Source organism: Dipodomys spectabilis, unplaced genomic scaffold (genome assembly GCF_019054845.1).
Source record: "Dipodomys spectabilis isolate Male_0828 unplaced genomic scaffold, ASM1905484v1 ptg000086l, whole genome shotgun sequence".
NCBI classification, from domain to species: domain Eukaryota; kingdom Metazoa; phylum Chordata; class Mammalia; order Rodentia; family Heteromyidae; genus Dipodomys; species Dipodomys spectabilis.
The window spans coordinates 168,862-187,384 of record NW_024870763.1 but is presented as its reverse complement, the minus strand read 5'-3'; positions in this window follow the sequence as shown (position 1 = coordinate 187,384).

The following is an 18,523-nucleotide window of genomic DNA, read 5'->3' as shown; positions in this document are numbered from 1 at the left end:
TTAAATTTGAATTGTAACTACATGTTAGTTCCCAGAGTTTGCTGGTCCTGGAGCACTATTTATTTCACTTAAAGGTAGATTTTCTTTCTCTATTAAATTCCCTGCTTTGCTACATTATCTTGTGGTATGCCCTCTGTGCAATTCCTCCCTTGAGGGTGCCAAGAATCTTGGATCTTCACCTCTGAGAGCACCTGTCAAAACTTCCTGTTATCATAGAGCATGGGTGGCTCATGCCTGGCATTCTACCTACTCAAGAGTTTGAGATCTGATGATTGCAGTTCAAAGCCAGCCCAGACAGGAAAGTCCATGGGACTTTTATCTTCAATTAACTAGCAAAAAAAAAAAGAAACCCATGGAGGAGAAAGAGAAGGAGGAGGAGGAGGACGACGAGAGGGGGGGAGGAGGAGGCTGTGGCGAAAGTGCTAGAGTGCTATCTGTGAGCACAAAAAAACCTCAGGGGCAATGCCCCAGGCCCTGATTCCTAAGCCTCACGACTAGCACCAACAACAAACAAAAATTCGATTATATATTGTTATGTATAGTCATTAAGGAAAAGATGCATCTGTATTGAATGTAGATTGCCTGTGTCTACTCTGTAAATAATACAGTACCCAATTAATTAGGCACATTTAGCTTTTCTTAGATAATTGTGAAGTACATGCTAATATATTCTTAGTCCATAAGCAAATACTGAGCTGTTTTACTTATGGGATTCTAACATCTGAAAAACTGGAATCCATTCTTCCCCGGATACACTATGTCACTGGGTCTTGAGTGAGAGCAAGTTTCTTGCCCCTACAAAGCTGGCAGGATTCTCCTAGTCCTCCTTGGGTTTTCTACTGTTTCAGAAGCAGATAGCTTTCCATAGCAGATAGTTCCTCTATGTTCCTTTTCAAATGAGAAAAAAGAAAACATTTTATCCTTTGAAATTTGAATTGTAAACATTTAAATAACACACATGGGAGGTGTTATGCCAAAGTAGACTTTCCTACAACCCTGGATGGAATACTAGAAGGTCCAATTGCCTTAGAGGGGGAAGTTACATATTAATTTAGGGAAAATTACATATTGGGTTTTCTCAATCATCTCAGCCCTAAGAATCTGTACCTAAACACTGAAGCAAGTATTGAACAGCACATGGAGAATGTTTTTTAGTGTACTGTTTTGATGAAAGAAAAAAATAACTGAACCATCTGTTAAGGAATAGAAATATGGTTCGATAAATTATACACAGACACGTGCATGCACACACAGAAACACACACAGAGTGCCATGTAGTGGGGGGGGGGGGTTGGGAGAGATGGGGAAAAATGGAAGGGGTGACATTGATCAAGATGAACTGTACTCATTAACATGTTGAATTGAAAACCCTTTGTGTGTCTACATAAAGAAAATTAAAGATTACACATATGTTTATATATATATATATATATATATATATAAAGTTATATATATATATATATATATATATATATAAAGTTTAGGAAGTTGCCAGGTGCTGATGGCTCTCACCTCTAATTCTAGCTACTCAGGAGCCTGAGACCTGAGGATCACAGTTTGAAGCCAGCCCAGGAATGGAAAGTCCAAGAGACTTTCCAACTAACCATCAAAAAGCCAAAAGTAGCACTATGGTTCAATTTGTTGAGCACTAGCCTTGAGCAAAAAGTTTAGGGACAATGCCCAGACCTGGAGTTCAATCCCAAGGACCAAGATATAGAAAGGCCTGCACACGCACACAGGCATACATGCATACATACACACACACACACACACACACACACACACACACACACACACCCCACCACCAAAAACTAAGTAACAAGGATAGATACAAAAATTTTAACAAAGATCTCAAAGAGTTGGAATTGAGAGTCATATTTTTCTTTTCTAATCATAGTCTAAGCCAGTTGGGGCAGAAAAGTCCCTATGAGATGCTTATCTCCAGTATACCACCAGAAAACTGGAAGTGGCACTGTGGCTCAAAGTGGTAGAGCATTAGCCTTAAGCAAAACAGCTCAGGGACAGCCCCTAGGTTCTGAGTTCAAGCCCCACCAACAACAGGAAAAAAAAAGTTGAGGGAGTGAAAGAAGATATTTGCATACAAATACGTGAGAATTAGCTGATGCTGGTCAGCTACAACATTGAATTTTATTTGTTGAATTGGTGAGCTCTGTGGCCCAGTGCATTAGCCATGTACTAGTGTAGATTCACTGTGGAAATAATTAACAGGTACTATATATTATACTATCTATATGATATAGTGTATGTATGGATAATAGAGTACATAGTATATACATAGCATATGGGGCTGGGGGTTTAGCCCAGCGGAAGGGTGCCCGCTGGGCGCGCACAAGGCTCTGGGTTCAGTCCTCAGCCCTGGAAAAAAAAAAGCTACAAAAAGACCATAGCATATAACACCAGATGTATACTATATATATGACATATGCTACATATGATATAAGTATTTATTTGGTATTATATGCTCTATATATGCTATATTTATACACTATAAATAGCATGCTACTATATATACTACACATAATGTACACTATATATTATCATATACTATAATACATAATATCATGCATATATATGTATATCATGCATATAATTACAAATTATTATATATTATACTGTATTATCTTACATAGTATATTATATACTATATTGTATTATATATTACATATTATATGTTTAAAATATACACATAAATGTATAAGGTATGTTGGTATAGAGTATATGAAATATACACTATGTAGGTACTATATATAGTATGTAATTGTATATAGTATAAATAGTAAGTATAACTATATACAGTAATATAAAAATTACTTAATATGTACTGTAATATATACTCAATGTAGTATATAGTATACATACATAAATACTGTTTATACTATAGTGTATATATAATATATGGTACACATATGCTATGTATATTTTATATGGTATATAGTGCTTATATGATATATAGAATCTAAATGACATTGTATGTACTATGTATTATATATTATATATGCATGCAAAATATTTGCATATATTTACATGTTAAAGCTATTTATATATGCTGATTACATTCACCTCATTACCATCCCTACTGCTACCTTTTCTCTGTCCTAACCTTTGTGTTTTTCTCTAATAGTCTCCTTCTTCATTCATATCTCATCTTTCTGTTTGCCCCAGATGCCACATATGTGAGTGTAACCACATCTGTTGCATTTGCATACCATTTGGGCCCTCTCCAGATGATGCAAGGCAACGTCACAGCCAGTGGGCATCTTCACAGTTTCCTGCATTAAGATCTTAGACTCTTCGACTTTGACTTGTGGGTGTTTCATAAGATTATCCACTTTATTTGGAGGATGATGGAATTTGGCATAAGTAGACTTGGTTAGATATAACAATAAAATCTTCAACCATTCAATGACTCACTAAATCATAGATTTGAAATTATGGAAATAAAATCAGAAAAGACTTTTAGGGTATGATTACCATCTAAGAGGCAGTTGAGGAAATTCTGAGTTTATAGCTTTATTTTCCATCAAATCAATCACCATTTATGAGAAGGGAGTTATTTCACTGAGCTGGAATTTTACCTCAGCCATTACAAGCAATCTTCTGTCTTGGGAGTGAAGGCAATTATAACCACAATACCAAAGGATCACCTTCTAAACAGTCAACATCATCATTCTAATTATTCAGTCTACAAAAACAAAAGGAACACTTTCACGTTGGGCTTTTTACAGAGATTATTGCACATTTTACAAATATTATTAAATATGATTCCCAAAAGGACAAATTCATAGAAGAAGGAACAATGCATTCTGTTAAAACAACAATAATTTGTTGACATATTCTGCACGCAAATGAGGTACATTATGCAAACTAATTTGGCTTTGCTGTTAGCAAAAGATTTTTGTAAAATGGGAGAATTTTTTTTCCTGTAATAGACTTTGAACTCAGGGTCTTGTATTTCCTAGGCTGGCATGGTCCTACCCAGCCTGCCTGCCCAGATTTCCCACTGGTTGCTATTAAGCCTTGGGTTTCTTTCTACCCTGGCATGTACCCTGGAAAGATCTGCCTACTTTTAGCTATCCTCAGGTGTGTGCCACCCCATCCAGCTTCCTTTCCATGGAATTAATGTCCACAGTACTTTACTGCCCAAGTTGTCCTCAAATCACAGTTCTCCCATACTCAGCCTCCCGCATAGAGAACTTTTTTCGCCCCATAGATATTAAAATATTAAAAGACATAATTCATTTCTTACAGTTCCTAAAAGGTGATTACATGCCAATTAGATTTTAATTTCTGTAACATTATACTTCAGTCCTCTAGCAAAGCTTCTTTTCTTAGCAATAAATAAATAAATAAATAAAATCGTTTCTTATCATCCAAGCCTATTATGTCCACTAAGACAGCCAATAGTCACATGCAGCTGGAGACATTTAACATGTGACTGAATTTTATTTTATTTTCTGTTGACTTCCCTTAAAATTATTAAACAGGTGGTAGCCAGTTTCTCATACCTATTAGTAATCTTAGTTACTCAGGAGGCTGAGATTGAGGATTGTAGTTCACAGCCAGTCTGAACAGGAAAGTCATGCAACTCTTATCCCCAATTAACCAGAAAATCAGAAGTGGAGTTGTATTTCAAAGTGATAGAACATTAGCCTTGAGCGAAAGAGCTAAGGGACCGTACCTAGGCCCTGAGTTGAAGCCCAACTAAAATAGAAGCAATACAAAGATTTTTACTGAACTTAGCTATGGTTTTCATAGTACATTATTTCTTTTAAACTGTTTAAGATTTAGTACCTAAATTAGGCTGCTGAAAATCCATTATCCGTACTGCAGGTTTAATGTAAAAATAATGAAAAGTATCTTAATGTTGTACTGGTGATTTGTAGGAATAGTAACACTTGCAATCAGTTGAGTTGAAGAAAATAAGACTACTGAAATTATTTTTCTATGTATCTTTTCAAATATACAAAGAGGTGCTAGAAGGTTTAGATTTTATGTCTGTGTCTCAGAGACATGGTATCTGTAAGCCATTATTTCTGTTTAGTTCAACTCATCTTACAACTTAGGAATATCACTTGAGTGATGTTCTAACCTTTATAATAAGATTCTAAGAAATTTACCCTTCCTACAGACAGTATTTAAACACTGAACCAAATAGAGGACAAAAAATTTTCATTTTTGTTCCAGTACCTGGGCTTGAACTCAGGATCTGGGCACTGTCTCTTAGTTTTTCACTCAAGATTGGCGCTCTACCACAGCTCCATTTCTAGCTTTTTGGTGGTTAACTGGAGAAAAATGTCTGATAATCTTTTCTGCCTGGGTTGGCTTTGAGTCAAGATCCTTAGGCCTCAGCCTTCTGAGTAGCTAGGATTATAGGTGTGAGCCACCAGCACTCAGCCACAAATGACTTATGAAGACCTTGAATTGCCAAAATGATTTTTTTTTAAAGAGCGAAGTAGTTGGGCTACGGGAGAAGGAACTTTTCTGGATATAACCCTACCCAAGGCATTGCTTAAGCTGCAAGACTCTGACTCGACAGAGCTCATACAGAAAGTCCCAGGCAGGAAACCTCAAAGAATAAGGCTAGTGGGGGGGAGAGGTCATGGGGTGGTGGGGTGGGGGTCGGGGGAGAGCCTGACTGAGCTGCTGGAACATACAGGAAGCTGCAGGAAAGGGGGGCCTTCCCTCTGCATGTGAATGTCACACAGTGGGAAGCCCCAGGATTCACAGATTAAAACATTTGAAGACACTAAGCAGAGATCTTACTGTCTGGGCACTAGAAGAGACAGTTACATACTAATAAATCTAAAGACAAAATCTTGAACTGGCTTCAATGTATATGTGTGGGTATTTGTTGTTGTTGAACTGGGTGCTATCCCTGAGCTTCTTTTTGCTTAAGGTTAGCTCTCTACTACTTTGAGTCGCACATCACCACTTCTGAAAATATTGAACATTTTTGTGTGTGCCTGCCAATCCTAGGGCTAGAACTCAGGGCCTGGGTGCTGTCCCTAAGCTTTCTTGATCAAGGTTAATGATCTACCATTTGAACCACAGCAAAAGCAAAGTCATTTCTGGCTTTTCTGATGGTTAATTGGAGATAAGAGTCTCATGGACTTTTCTGCCCTGGCTGGATTTGAATCATGATCCTCAGATCTCAGCCTCCTGAGTAGCTAGGATTACAGTTGTGTGCCACTGGTTTCTAGCCTAAACTAAAAAACAAAAACAAGCAAAAAAAAACAACAACACACACTCATTCCATTTTAATATTAGATACTGATGATAGAAAAGTTAGAAACATTCAAGATCTGTGTCATTGTAAGAAGTTCATGTCAATGAACTGACTCTCATGTGGTTTGGACCAAAGAAAACATCCCCTGCCCAGCCAGGATGCTAGAATAATGCCCATGGAACATCTGATATGGAAGAGGAACATAAGCCAGCCTTTATCATGAAAGATTACACTTAGACATGGATGGAATTCGAATTCATATTACACAATCTCAATCTTAATCATGCTTGCCCTCTATTTCCCTAGATAATAACAAAAACTTGTTTGAATATCCCCCACTCAATAAGGCCATCTAGCTTCCCACTTGGGGAGACTTTCATAAGTTTGTTGTTGCCTGTAACTACTGTATAAATATGAACCACATTTTAAATAGACTTAGTTCAAAATGATGCAAAGCAGCAATGAGCAATTAGTGGAGCAAAAATTAGGATCTAGTTCTGATAAGCTCTCTACAGGATCTCACAATTTTGTCCTGGTAATTTCTGCATTAGGAAACTCAACGCTGCCCTCTAGTGACATAAAAGTCATTACAATACAGAACATTCCTGAATGGCTATGGGTAATTATCATTGGTGATTCAATTTTACTCTCCTTCCTTCTTTCCTCCTTTGCTTAACTCCCTTTCTCCTCCCTCATTCCCTTCTTCTCTTCCTTTATTTTGTCAGTATTATGACTTCAACTCAGGGCCTCATACTCTCCCTTAGTTTTTCTACTCAAGGCTGTCCCTCTACTACTTAAGCCACAGCTCCACTTCTGGCTTTGTAGTGGTTAATTGGAAATAAAACTCTCAAAAATTTTCCACAGATTTTCCTGCTTAGGCTGGCTTTGAACCACAGTCCCTCTTAATAATCAGTCTCCTGAGTAGCTGGGATTGCAGGCTGAGCTCCTGGTTCAGAAATCTCATTAATTGGCTTTCTAGAAATTAACAACACTGACTTTCCTTGTTACACATAAATTCAAGTGATTCTTTTCACACATCATGAGCCGTGAGGACCATTAAGAGAACTTCTAGTATCACTCTTTCTTCTCTTTCTTAACTTCCCACTACTGAGAGAGAAATCCTTTCTAGCTACCTTACCATCTGATTGCTTTGGGAATATACCCCACTTTAAGTGAGCCTTAAAGTGAGATTCTTGTTTGACTGAAGTCTTGGATTACATAAAATGAATTCTTTAGGGAAAAAGGGATTATCCAATATGATGGCTTTGATAATTTGAGATTTCTTCCGGCTGCTCATGGAGTATAGAGGTGAGCTGTCTATGATAGCAGCCCTATGATTATTCTATGTGGTTTGGTTTGGTTTTTCATGCCAGTCCTGGGGATTGAACTTAGGGCCTGGGCTTTGTCCTGGAACTTTTTTACTTAAGGCTAATGCTCTACCACTTGAACCACAGCTCCACAGTCAGGACTTCTCTTAGAGATGTCTCATAGCTTTTCCTCCTCAGTCTGGCTTTGAACTTATATCCTCAAATCTCTGCCTTCTGAATAGCTAGGTTTGCCGACATGAGCCACCAGCACCCAGCTTGGTTCATTATATGTTGGAACCATAGTCTAAGAAAGACCTGGAATGTCCAAAAAAGTTTTTCCTCCACATAATTCCTATTAATGAGCCCATAGCTTCTTGTACGCTTTTATATATATGTTAATGTTTCTCTATATATACATATCTATATACATGTATGTATATAGATATATGTATGCACATGTATACATATGTGTATACATATATACACATATACATGTAGTATATATACACAATTAGCCAGTTCTGGGGCTTGAACTCTGGGCCTGGGCGCTGTCTCTGAGCTTCTTTTACTGAAGGTGAGTACTCTACCCCTTGAGGTATAGTGCCACTTCCAGTTTCTTAGTGGTTAATTGGAGATAAGAATCTCATGGGGACTTTGCTGCCCAGGCTAGCTTCAAATGGCTATCCTCAGATCTTAGCCTCCTGAGTAGCTAGGGTGACAGGCATGAGTCACTGGCACCTGGCCTTACATGCTTCTTTATAGCTTCCCAATCATTTGACTTAAGTAAAATAACTGTTTAGACTGTAGAGGGACATTTCATAAAAAAATATTGATCAAATATTAGCATCCTCACACTAGATAATCTGGAATGGATGAGGACTCAGTAAAGATCAAATTTTTAACTCTTGTTACCACACCTCAGGCTCTTCACCATTGTTTTGCTATCTCTTCCTTGACCACACATAAAAGGAACACTGTCCATCTTTTCTCCTGCAGGTACTGTGTCAGCAGTCCATCACATCCTTCCTGAATTATCCCAGTAAATCCTCATTGGTGTTCTCCCAGCTCCAGCCTTCCCTCTAACAACTTCTTCCCTCAAAGATACACACAGAGTTTGTACCACATCAGGGAAATGTGTTCTGTGAAAATATAGTGCTACTGACTTGTCCAGTGGCCCTATATACCTCCCTCAGAGACGCCTACCATTCCTACTGGAATCAAGACAAGATGGAAGGTTGGAGAAAGCAGTTTATGGAAGGGATGGAGATGCCACATACTTGTGGGTCCATTCCTACCATTGCCTGAGGAACACCTCACACAATGTTTCATTGGATCCATGCAAATTCTTTCTAATAAGACAAAGGTGAACTGCAGATGGATTTGGTCAGCTCCATGAACATAAGACATATCTATTATATAGCTAAGTCCCAAAGTAGAGTTTTCATGGATGATCTGTACAAAAAGATGCTATTTAAGAACGCAAGAGGAAGTGTTGTAAGGCAAATAAAGCAGAAAATGATGCTCTTCCCTATAGATGTAAACTTGGAGATGTACCAGGCATGGTGGCATATTGACAATTCAGAAAAGTCCAGCAATAGAAAAAGAATGTCACTTTGCCTGACATGAGTCTCAGCACTTCCTGAGAAACTGATCAAAGAACCACATTTCCCCTTTTATCTCTTCATAGACTACTCCCCAGGAGTTCACAACTGGATGTGGACAGACTGAGAGATGACATCAGGATGACAAGGGAGCATTATCACTGCATGGACACCACCACCTGGATTTTGTCCCCATGAGACTTGTCCCCTTTCCTGCCAGAGCTTCAGCTGTCTCATCTACAGAATAAAAGGTCAGAATCACTGGACATCCATGCAGCTTTCTTTGCAAGACTGGTTTACGGGAGTCTGTGTTTCTGTCATTCCTCAAGAGAGAGTGACTATGGATGAAGTTGTCAACTCTGTCTAAATAACAGTTTTGTAATACAGCTTCAGCCCACTTTATCTCTCAGACCCAATCATGCCTTGCTCTCTTATGCCCTGTGAGCATTTTAAAAAATATTTTCACTTGCAAAGAAGGCAGTTAATAATAGGATTGGCATGGTGGCTAACCCAAGTCTGACTCCCACAGGAGAGAGGTTGCAGACCATGCAGGTGGGTCAGAGATGGATGGGACTCACTCACATGTTACTAGGCAACTGTGCAAATGGCATGGAAGTGATATTGATACCTAGGACTATGCCTTGCAAGTTCATTTGCTTCAAATCTCCAAGGTTACACTTCTCTTTTGCAACAATAAATAAGTAAAAAGGGTTGAGAGAACATTCTCGTGATTTCCAAAACAATTCTGGGCCAATGAAAACACGAGCCATGTTTCCACACGCTGAAGACTGCATTTAGGTTTATCTACTGCCCCTCTTTCTCATTCAATATAGGGGCCATCAACCTCTCTATTTCCCAAGGTCTTGAATATTTTCAAGCCCTACCTTTGGGAATTACGAGCAAGCTTGAGGAATGGATGGAAGAAAAGAAGAAAATTAGGGGCCTGGTAGAAGCAATGGGGGCTAAAAGGCCATGGAAGAATGAAGTTGGAGTGAGGATGAGAATGAGAAAGAGTAAGAGAAAGACTGATGAAGAAATATGCTTAATTTGGAGGTAGAGAGATGGAATGAAGACTCATTTTTCCACCAATGTTTACTGCTGTTAGTCTGAAGAGACATTGGGGAGTTAAGGCCAATCTGCCACTCTCTCTGCCCCTTGTTTCCTAATATGGTAGCTACTTAAGAGGAGATTTTTCTCTTAGGTAGCTTTGCACCTGAGCATCCCTCCATGTTCTTTCATAAAGGAGTTAGGCCTGCTTGGCTAGGTAAAAGATAACAGCAAGGACCAGCTCCAATGTGGCAGAGAGAGGACTCAACAAGATGCCTGAGGGGCAGGACCCAGCAAGATGATGCATGCAAATCTCAGTGTAGTAATGACTCAGTAGAGACAGAGAAACAAAGGAGACTTCCTGCAGCACATATCCAAACTTAGACCCACCAATTGGACCAGGCCATGCCTCAGAGGGAGGAATCAAGACTGTATACATACTGGACTAGTATGGGCAGGATGGACAGGAGACATAAAACTCCTGGACCCATTCTTGTACAAGGAGTCTGTTTGGATGTTTCTTTCACTGTTCGTATTGCTGTTTCTTTTTTATCTGATTTGGGGAAGGGAAGGGGAAAACAAAACAAAATGCTGAAAGAAGGACAAAGGATGACCCATTACAACAATAGTACTCACAACACACAATGTTGGAAATCAACTTTATAACTTTCAGAGTAGGGGGTGAAGTGCAGGAGGGAAGAGATAGTGGGAGAACAACAAAGGAGTGGGTAACAATGTTCCACAAGAAATGTAGTCATTACCTTACTCATGTAACTGTCACCCTTCTGTATAGCATCTTTACAATAAAATAAAAACTTAGAAAAAGAATCACAGTGAACAGATTTTATGTTTTTAATACTTTTGATTCCACGATTCTGCACCTTCACAACAAATTTTAAACTAGTTAATAATACTGGCTAGACATCAGCAGCTCTTGTCTGATGTCATAGCTACTTGGGAGGCTTGAACTTGAGGCCAGGATGCTGTCCCTGAGCTCTTTAGCTCAAGGTTAGTACTCAACTACTTCGAGCCACAGCTCCATTCCCACCTATTTGGTGGTTTACTGAAGAGAAAGTCTCATGCAATTTCCTACCAAGGCAAGATTCTATGAGCCATCAGACTCCAGTGACAGAATACTTATTTTGTTTTGGGTTTCCTTTTTGCCTGCATGCATGTTCCATCTACGGTAGCACCACTCACAATAAAGATAGGGCATCTTTCAAGTGTCCATCATTGGACCAATAAAAACATAGTATATACACTCAGTTGTATGTTATTCAGCTTTAAGAAAACAAAAACAAAAACAAAAACAGCCAGGTTTGGAGGTTCACACTGTAATCCTACCAATTCAGGAGGCTGAGATCTGAAGATCAAAGTTCAAAGTCAGCCTGGGAAGAAAAGTCCATGAGACTCTTTTCTCTAACTCCAGAAAACCAGAAACAGATATGTGGTTCAAAATGGTAGAGTGCTAGCCTTGAACAAAAGAGTTAAGAGACAGTGCCCTAGACTATGTTCAAGCAAACAAAAAGAAAACAATTTCAACAATATAGATTGCACAGTAGATCAGTAAGCTTCAAGATATAATGCAGGCACAGAAACACCAATATCAGACATACCCTTTCATATGTGAAGGCTAAGAAATGTGGCTTTAGAGCAGACAGGAGAACCACATAGTCCTCCTCATGCTCATAGTCCTCCTTTGGTGAAGTGCAGAGCCTGTGCTGCCCAGAGGCTCCTGTGCCTTCTCTGGTTCTGCCTCTCCCCACTTAGCCCAGGCTTCATCACTGAGCTACACTGGCATTTGCGCTGTTCCACAGCAGCCCAGGACAACCAGGCCACTGCTATTCCTACTGCCTGGAATGCTCTTCCCCAGACACCCAGCTATTCACTTCCCCATTCTTCTCCCTTGCCAAAGAGGTCTACTGTATGATACCCTGCTCAAAAATGCAACCTTGTGCAAGTATGCATGCACACACATGCATGAAAACACACACACACACACACACACACACACACACACACACACAGAGTATTCCCACCACTCATCCTACTTTCTGCCTTACATCTTCCTTCTGATGTATTCTCTGTAGTACTTTTGTAGTCTGGGTACTGTCATTCTCCATGCTTGAGTGTAAACTCACAAGGAGGGATATTTTTGTGCTGTTCCAGCAATGTATCAACCTTTAACATGATGTCTCTCACCTCGTGGTCACTCAGTAAATGTCCACAGCATGAAGGCCTTCCCATTCACTCACACACTTATCAACAAGTATTCTACCACACATGGTCAAAGCTCTTTCCCACTGCTTTCCCATGACTCATCTCCACAGCCCCTCTCACCTTTGCCTCTTTCTCTCCCTTCCTGTGTTTCCATGCCCTTTACCTGAAGCCTTATGTATGCATCTCGATCTCACACATGGGGATGGTGTGCACACACCAGCTCACCTGCTCCTCCTCTTGGAAGCCTTTCCATCCCACATTGGCTCCTCGCTCTTCAGTTCTTCCAGGTCTTTCCTCCAGCTCTTATCCCGTATCCTGGCTGGCTAGAATCCTAGGTAATGGTCTGTGTGACATTCCAGCTAAGCTGTGGGAGCCTTATTCTCTGACCCAACTATTGGTCCTGTCCCTTTCACCTGCTGGGAAAAACACTCCAGCTGTTCTCAAAGGTTTAGGAGTGTTCTAGCACACATGTGCATTAGACTGTCAATTGAAAAGTCAAAAGTAGACCTGCATTTTGGAAAATGAGCTCATCTGGTCCCTTGAGACAAGACTGGCATGGAATCATAAAATCACTTGCCTCCTGCTTGGCACACAGCTCTGTCTACAGCCCCAAGGGGCCATGCTGCTCCTCCCCCATGTCTCCATAAGGCAACCCAACACTGAAATCCCACCCAGTACAGCAGCTATGAAGCACCCTCTCTACTGCCCTAGGACTACAAGCGAAACCCACTGATATGAATTGAAGCCCACTCCCTTACTCTAAGCTGCAGCTGCAGCTCTCAAGGCAGCAAGGCCATGTCTCCTGGTAGTCTTTGTCTCACTGGGAAGAGACCATTTCTGACCCATCTTGCTCTGCATTGAGAGCTGAAATGGAAGGAAAAAAAGAGCACATTTTGCTTCCTAATTCCCTCTCAACATGCACATCATGTTGGGTTTGCAGAAGGCTGATTTCCAGAGGAATTCCTGCGTAGCCATCTGCTTGTGTGCTTCTGAGACATCTTGGTAAAGAGAGAAGGAAGCTGCTAATCCATCATGCAAAGGGAGTTGCTTGCTCTTTCACTAGGAAATGGGGGTGTACATATTCTTGAGTGTACATATGTTCTGACATTCTAAGGCTGTTGATACACTTGCACTATAGATGTTCTTTTCTCCCTGTGCATTTTGCACACCAGACTAACAACACCTCCCTTCTACACCCATTTTTAATGTGTCACTGACATAGCTGTCCTTCAGATAAGCACAGTAATCCCTTCATAACAACAGAGAAACCAACCTGTTCCTCACAAGATTAGCAAAGTGAAGTGTACTGCCTGATGCTGGAGGCTCTTCCCTGTAATCCTTACTATCCCAGAAGCTGACACCTGGATTGCAGTTACAGCCAATCTGGAAAGACTCCATCTTGAATTAATTAGAAAAATGCAGACCTGGAGGTGTGACTCAAGTGGTAGAGCACCAGGCATGAACATGCAAACTCAAAGAGAAGAGAAAGAAAAAGGAAGACACAGAGACACAGAGAAAGGAGAGACAGAGAAATGGACAGAGTTAGAGACAGATTCAAGAACAGGAAGAGAGAGAGTTAATGGAAGACAGATGAAAAGAAGATGAACCAAAGAAAGTAGACTAGGAGACAGTATGGGGTAGAGGAAGAGGAGGGAAGAGAGATGGTAGATGGGCAGAAAGATGGGAAAAGGTGAAAGAGAAAAGTGAAGGAAAAGGAAACAGAAAGAGAATAAGAAAAAAGCACTGAGATGAAGCCTTGGTACCAGCACACACTCTCACAAATATGTACACACAACAAAAAGGAAAAAAATAAAAGGCATAAAAACATCATGGAAGTTAACAGTACTTCCCTCCCCACCCACCCTCTTCACTGAACACTGGACCATGAGGAGTTCAGGATTCCTCAGCTCCCTTCATGACTTTCCTCCTCTAAGTTCTCATTCAGCATCGTATCAACCCTATCATTCACCAGGTGCCTATCCTTTACCCTCTTTAGCCCTCATTGCTTCTCTCACCAGAATGCCACCTCATTCTTTGAGGGGAGATCTCTTCCCAAATAACCCTAAACTGCACCACTTGTCCACCAGGAGACCCAGCCCTCCTCTTGCTACAAATCTCATCTGTCTGCTCTGCAGCCTCAACTTCCTGACCCCAATGCACACAGAGCAAATTTCAGCTATGCCCAACTCCTCCCCATCACACACTTGTCACCCAAGACAGCATCAGACCTCTGTGTGGAAATCTAATGGTCCTGGATGAACCAACACAAATAGCCCAGTGGTGGAGGGTCACATCCAAGCTTACTGAATCTCCACTCATGTCTAGAGGTAGTCATCCCAGGCAGGGTCCATCCTCAGACAAAGTCCACAGAGGCCTGGTCCATCCACAGGCACCACTATACCTCCATGGTCTCTCAGGTCTCCTGCTAATTCAGATGTTTCTCCATCTCTCACTGAAAGGAAGAGAAAATATTTTAATTCCTCTGCATCATATTTGAAACTCAGCACTCACAGCACTATGTTTACCTGAGGAGAAAAATTGGGCTAACAGAGGAAGTTGTAATAACGACTTCAGGGTGTATGTATTAGGGTCTTTCAAATATATGCTTTATCTTTTACCACTTTGAGCAAATAAATGTGAAATCAGGTACTCCTGGATGATGGTTTATGATGGGATAACAATGAGTCGAGGATTATAGAGAAAACGCACACACAAGAAACGGCATTGAAATGGAGGAAAGTGGGGCAGACCCCATTGACATGGTGCATGGAGACAGTTCCCTCTTATTTCCCAGTGAAGACTTGTCCTTATGCTCCAACCCAGCGAGTGTTACTAGTGTGCTCAGGAGTTGGACCCAGTCTTCTAAAGACCACTGAAGGAGAAGCAGAGTCCAGGATGCCTTCTGACTATCAGATCTATGGGCTTCAGCTCAAACGTAAATAAAACAAATAAGTATATAAGCAGATAGGAAACATATATAGAAGGTAAGATGATTACCTGCTGTAGCATTTGGGACAAAAATACCTGAAAGGACAAAGGTGAAGGGCTGTCAGTGTAGTATATAATCAGGCTGCAACCCCCACCACCCCTGAAGGTAAAGACATCTTGAGGCCTCCTTTCCACTTAGCTTTCAGCCATCTCAGTGTCAGATGTGTTTTGACCCAAATCCCAGCTGTAGAATCCCATAGCACCAGGCACTCGGCCTGGCTGTGCTACAGAGGACTCTGCCAGGCCTGCTGGGTGCACAGAAGCTCACAGTGCTAGTTATGCCTCCTGAAATGAGTGAACTAGTGTGTAAGGGACTGGTAAATGGTCCAAGAATCCAATCTCTGTGAGAGCTTGGGGGACTCTACTACTCTTCCATAAGGCCTAGAGGACCATTACCGGACACTAGGCACATGGGAAGACGCTGCTACAGCTACCATGGCAGCCATGTGGGAACCACAAGGATACTGGCCAGTGAGAGAGACAGAGAGACAGAGACAGACAGGGTTGATCAGGCAGGTTTGAATCCCTTGGCAAATTTTACAGACATGACAAAATATAGTGAAACCAAAAAGATAATTAGGAGTGAATCCAAAAATATTGTCCCTATTAAAACTGATTTTTTAAAATGGTCTTACTGTAGTCCAGGCTTGCCTTGAACTCAAGACCCTTCTGCATTAGACTTCTAACTGCTGGGATTACAGTCCATCTTTAAAAGATCATCTCCCAACCTGAAGCTACCCAGGAGTACATCAAGGGTTACACCTCTTAAAATAAAACATGCTCTGGCTAGCCTTGAGCTGAAGAGCTGAGGGACAGCACCCAGGCCCAGAGTTCAGGCCCCACGACTGGACCCCCCAAAAAATAATAACAAATAAAATAAAAATAAAATATGCTCTGTAATAGGAAATTACAAAGGATTTCGTAGTTCTGGGTAGATGCTATTAAAACTCAGGAAATTACTAAGGTCTTACTAGTACTGATTGAAGAACCAGGGTCAATGACCAAATAGTAGAACAAAAGATACTCCTACCACCTCCTTACTCAGGAAGGCATGAGAGTTTTTGGATTTCTATGTCAGAAACCACGGGGAAAATGTCAGATATATTATTTTACAACATCACAGGCAATCACAGGAGATTGTTTACAAATAGAATGAATGACTCAGTAAGTAATCCTATCAAGGGCAATAATAAGTAATGGGTTTCTTAGCAGTTACAAATATGGAAAAGGAAAAAAAAACTGGAAGAACTAGTTGGGGTGAGACAGCATTTGGAGGTATCAGAGTGAACTCATGACTGCGAATATACATATATATATATATATATATGTATATATATATATATATATATCCATCTATGTATGTACATAGATTGGTACACAAATATCTAATCAGAAGTTGAGAAATTCAGGAGGCTAAGAGCTTGGACACTACAGTTTGAGTCCAGTCCAGGCAGGAAAGTTTATTAGATTTCACCTCCAAAATAACCAGCAAAAAGCAGGGCTTAAAGGGGGGCCTCAATTAGTTGGACACTAGCCAAGCAAGAAAGAGGCTCTGAGATTACATTTCTGTACTACTAAAGGAAATGAATATAAATTTAAGTGTGTGTATGTGTAAATATACATATATGGAGTTGTATATACTAATGCACACCCATATACATGCATATATATTTTGTATATGCGTTACATGTAGTCTCCAGTTCTCTTCACCAAAAGGGTCTAGAAACGGTCATGTCTCAAAAGCAAAGAACATACCTAATTCTCAGATGTTGGTTTCTAAATGCCATTCAGCTACAGCTCCTAGGATAATAGTTGATTCAAAAGCCAGAGGATGGAAGGAACTAAAAAAAGATATATTTTAATAAATCTATGAGTGAACAACAAAAGCACTAAGGAGGGCTTAGGGATAGAGTGCTTGCCTAGCATGCATGACACCCTTGGTTCGATTTTTCAGTGCCACATAAAGAGAAAAAGCTGGAAGTAGCACTGTGCTCAAGAGGTAAAGTGCTAGCCGTAAGCAAAAGAAGCTCAGGGACAGTGCCCAGGTCCTGAGTTCAAGCCCCAGGACTGGCAAGTACTAATAAAAGTCTGTTAGAAGGGGCTCCCACTGGCCAAGTCTGGAACCATTTGCACATCAAAACCATGACAGGAGTGGAATTACAACCCAATGAATACAACAGGAATCCCTTAGCCCATTCAGGCATGAATAAATATGTAAATACATAAGTAAACTGTCAGTGGTATGAGGAATGGGATATTTCCACAGCCTCATGTATTTTTCCACACATCACTCAGTCACAAAGGGAGAGAATTTTACAGTAGATAAACTGGCAAATTTGGTCATCCTCAAGTGATCTAAATTACCTGGTGGGATGCAGTGGGAGGCACACAGTGTCACAGTCCTGCCTCTTTACAATAAAATAAAAGTTAAAAAAAAAGTTAAGTTCAAACCGCAATACTGACACACAAACACACACACACACACACACACACACACACACACACACACACACACACACACAAAACCCTGGTGCACATATACAAAAAAAACATAGAGGTTATTCTACCTCTGAGACAGTGCTCAGGCCATGAGTTCCACTACCAGGACAAAGAAGAAGAAAGAAGAATGAAAGAAGAAGAAAGAAGAAAGCAGAAGGAAGAAGAAGAAAAAGAAGAAGACGCAGCAGCAGAAGAGTAGGAGAAGGAGGAGGAAGTAGAGAAGAAGAAGAGGAAGGGGAAGAAGAGCAAGAAGAGGAAGAAGGAAGAGGAGAAGGAGAGGAGGAAGAAAACAAAGAGGAAAAAGAGGAGGAAGCGGAGAAGGAGGAAGAGGAAGAAGAGGAAAGAGAAGAAGAAGAAGAAGAAGGAGGAGGAGAAGGAGGAGGAGGAGGAGGAGGAGGAGGAGGAGGAGGAGGAGAAGAAGAAGAAGAAGAAGAAGAAGAAGAAGAAGAAGAAGAAGAAGAAGAAGAAGAAGAAGAAGAAGAAGAAGGAAAAGGAGAAGGAGAAGGAGGAGGAGGAGGAGGAGGAAGAGAAAAAGAGGAAGAAGAACCAGAAGCAGAGGAGAGGAAGTGGAAGAAGAAGAGGATGAGGAAGAAGAGCAGGAAGAGGAAGAGGAG